The sequence below is a fragment of the Micropterus dolomieu genome, linkage group LG05 (assembly GCF_021292245.1).
Source record: "Micropterus dolomieu isolate WLL.071019.BEF.003 ecotype Adirondacks linkage group LG05, ASM2129224v1, whole genome shotgun sequence".
NCBI lineage: Eukaryota > Metazoa > Chordata > Actinopteri > Centrarchiformes > Centrarchidae > Micropterus > Micropterus dolomieu.
This window is the reverse complement of record NC_060154.1, coordinates 21,564,656-21,568,189: the sequence shown is the minus strand read 5'-3', so window position 1 is coordinate 21,568,189 and position 3,534 is coordinate 21,564,656. Positions and strand designations below refer to the sequence as shown.

General features: G+C 41.1%; 2 protein-coding genes across 3 annotated transcripts in view; both read right to left on the bottom strand.

Annotated features, from left to right (window-relative positions):
* The window catches only part of LOC123970943 (cytochrome b-c1 complex subunit 10-like), an 82,100-nt gene that overhangs the window by 64,471 nt on the left and 14,095 nt on the right, over window positions 1-3,534 (bottom strand). The gene's annotated exons all lie outside the window — the stretch shown is intronic.
* Window positions 1-3,534, bottom strand: part of LOC123970940 (uncharacterized serine-rich protein C215.13-like) — a 23,671-nt gene that overhangs the window by 19,181 nt on the left and 956 nt on the right. The gene's annotated exons all lie outside the window — the stretch shown is intronic.

The following is a 3,534-nucleotide window of genomic DNA, read 5'->3' as shown; positions in this document are numbered from 1 at the left end:
GGTGTGCTTAGGGTCGTTGTCGTGCTGAAACACCCATCCTCGACCCATCTTCAGCTCTCTCACTGAGGGAAGGAGATGTTGGTCCAGAATTCCACGATACATGGCCCCGTCCATCCTCCCCTCAATACGATGGAGTTGTCCCGTCCCCTTGGCTGAAAAGCACCCCCAAAGCATGATGTTGCCACCACCATGCTTGACGGTGGGGATGGTGTTCTTTGGGTTGTACTCGGTGTTCTTTGCCCTCCAAACACGACGAGTTGAGGCCAAAAAGTTCTATTTTTTTTTACATCACCTTCTTCCAGGCCTCTTCTGAGTCGTCCAGGTGGTGAATGGTGAACTTCATGCGGGCCTGTACATGTTTCTTCTTAGACCTTGCGTGCGCTGCAGGATTTCAATCCATGACGGCGTAGTGTGTTACCAACCGTTTCTTTTGTAACTGTGGTCCCAGCTGCCTTCAGTTGATTCATCAGTTCCCCCCTTGTGGTTTTGGGATGATTCCTCACCGTTCGCATGATCAGGGACACCCCACGAGGCGAGATCTTGTGTGGAGGCCCAGACCGAGGGAGGTTGGCGGTGGTGTGGTGCTTCTTCCATTTCCTGATAACTGCACCGACAGTTGATCTTTTCTCTCCAAGTTGCTTTCCGATTCTCTTGTAGCCCATCCCAGCCTTGTGCAGATCAACAATCTTGTCCCTGATGTCCGTAGAAAGCTCTTTGGTCTTGAACATGGTGGTGATGTTGGATGCTGGTTGTTTGGGTGTTGACAGGTGTCTTTTATACAGGTAACGAGGTGAGGCAGGTGTATTTGATGTAGATAATTTGTTGGGATTGGGGCTGTGTCTTAAAGAAAGACTAACTGGCTTGTAGGAGCCAGAATACTTGCTGTTTGGTAGGGGGTCATATACTTGTTTTTCCTCATCAGATGGTCATCAATTTTTATAAATTCATATGATGTGATTTTCTGGAATTTTCTTTGGGATTCTGTCTTTCACTGTTAGAATGTACATATGATTAAAATTATAGATCGTTCTTGATCATTCTTTGTAAGTGGGCAAACCTGCAAAATCAGCAAGGGGTCAAATACTTTTTTCCCCCACTGTAATTCTTTGTGATAATTAGTGTCTCGCCAGCTTTCGTAGGAATATTACCATTTACTGTCATTTACTGGGTGACATGAGTTTATAAATACCATACAAGTAGGGTGGGAAAGGTTACTTTAAAAATGTAATCGATACAATTACTAATTTGTTTAAAAATGTAATCAGTAACGTAATCCGAGTACCACAAAATAAAAGTAATATAATCTGATTACTTTTAGTTACTTTTGGATTACTTCAATGCCAAATAGGCAAATAGAGACAAGAGAAGTATCTATGATGTATTTTCTCAGTGTATTTTTAGAGAAACATAGAACAAAATCTCCTATAACCAAAATCCATGTTTAAATTTTTTTATATGATATGCTTTGCACTATGTCACCACTATGGCAGTATCTGGCCCATCAATGACAAAAAAATGTGTTTTGTAGGTATTATTGATGATATTAAGAGTTTGACATCTGAAAAAAAACATTTTAAGATGTTGATGACTCATACTGCACTTGTATTGATTTAGCGTCCAATGAAAAGATTTCTCAATATGACTGTGCTGAAGCACAGTGTTTCTGGGACCGGGCCCCACTGGTTACTGAACAAAGACAACTTTTTCACTGATTTTGGTGAAACTGGATCACATTTGATGGAGAAATAGAAATATGGAATAAATATTTTTCTAGTTTTCTCTCTGATGTCCCCTGGCTGCTCTGCCTTCACTCTGAATAACAGAGTTTCCTGATGGACAGATAGCTTTACTTGTGGCTTCAGTTAGTTAACAGCTAACTAGCTGCCATTATTAGCTCAGTTTGCTGTTCAACCACTGGTCAAATTAGGTGTTGGCACCTTTACTCAAGCACTGGAGGTCTTCAGGACAGGGGCAGGGGCAGGGGGACCCAGGAGGGAGTGATGTCAGGGTGCATTACTCGGGTGCAGCGCCTGATTTGGAACCGTAGCAGGGCGAGCGGGCAACGAAACCTCGCTCAGCTGCTTTGCAGTGAACACGGCGTCAACAGGACCGAACACAGCCTCAAAGACCAAAAGGGAATCCAGTATTGAGATGATTTACACAGCACTTCTTTTTGCTAAACCGCTAACTGTAGTCTATCTCCCTATCTGTATGGAGGGACTGTTGGGTCAGATTTAAATCTAAAAATCTAAAATTGGTTTTAGGTTTGGTGTTTAGGATTGGGCAAACTTTCTGCTTAAAGTAATCCCCATGAGTAATCCCCAGTTTTTCAAAATGTACCTGTACTCTGATTATGTCTTTATTTTTTGTACTGTAACTGAATACAGTTACTTTTTCGATTACGTAATGCCGTTACATGTAATCCGTTATTCCCAACCCTGCATACCAGTTTCAGTCCCTCAAAAAAAGCATCAAAGGTCATCAGCCCAGTAGCTTCTCGCTGGAGACAAATCAAGAGAAACGACAATGAGCTGTGTAAATCAAACTGTTGAAGTTTATATATTCATGCATAGATTTCTGCACAATGTCAAAAAAAGTCAATCAAATCTACCTTTCTTTTGCAACTAGTGCTTGTCTTTGTGGTACCTATTGTAGTACTTGTCGTATTACTTGCAGTAGTACTTGGTGGTTATGGTGGCGGTGAAGTGACATTCACATCCACTCGTTCCCAGAATATATTAAAAGACTCAACAAATGTGGCTCTGAAATATATCAGACACTGATGTTAAAGTAAATCTGTTCGCGCATCATTGGAATATTAAATAAAACTGGAACTGCAGTTTTATTCTTGACTTTTAGAGGTCATCAAAGTGTACAAATACCTGAAAGTGATGTCTAGCTCTTCTGCCGGAGCTGTCCAGTTAACTCGAATTAAAGTCTTTCTTTGATTGTTTTTTTGACTCACAGCTGAGCCCTGAGGAGAGTGATAAAAGACTTTGATCTTGAATTTCCACTCAAGTTCATTTAAATGTGTTAATTAAAATGGATGTGGAAAATATGAATATTCAATTTAACATTTCAATGCATTTACTTACTAATAATGACGACATGGGTTGGTTACTTACTACTATATCACCACACGTCACGAGTTGAGAATTACCAGAGTCAAGCAAGATAAATTTTCCAACAGGCCGGCCATCGTCCACCATGCTTTTGTTTCGAGCCTCCAACATAAATCCCCTGAACTGTGTGGATGACTTGCTCTTGAGAAAAACTGGAAAATGGTTCGGAGATTTATCAGGACGCAGGTGGAGGGACAGAAAATGGAGACAGTGATGATCTTGCGCTTAGTGAATGACCACTGCAACAAAGATTCATAGTGACAAATAAGCCTTCATCCAAAAGTCTCTGTACCTGTAATAGGTTCTCCCTTTTTACCATGTTCGTAACGGACCTCAAAGGGCGGTTGAGTGTTCTGAGGAGCAAGAACTTCCCCTCTATTTTTATGCATAGGTGACATTGTATGACATACTT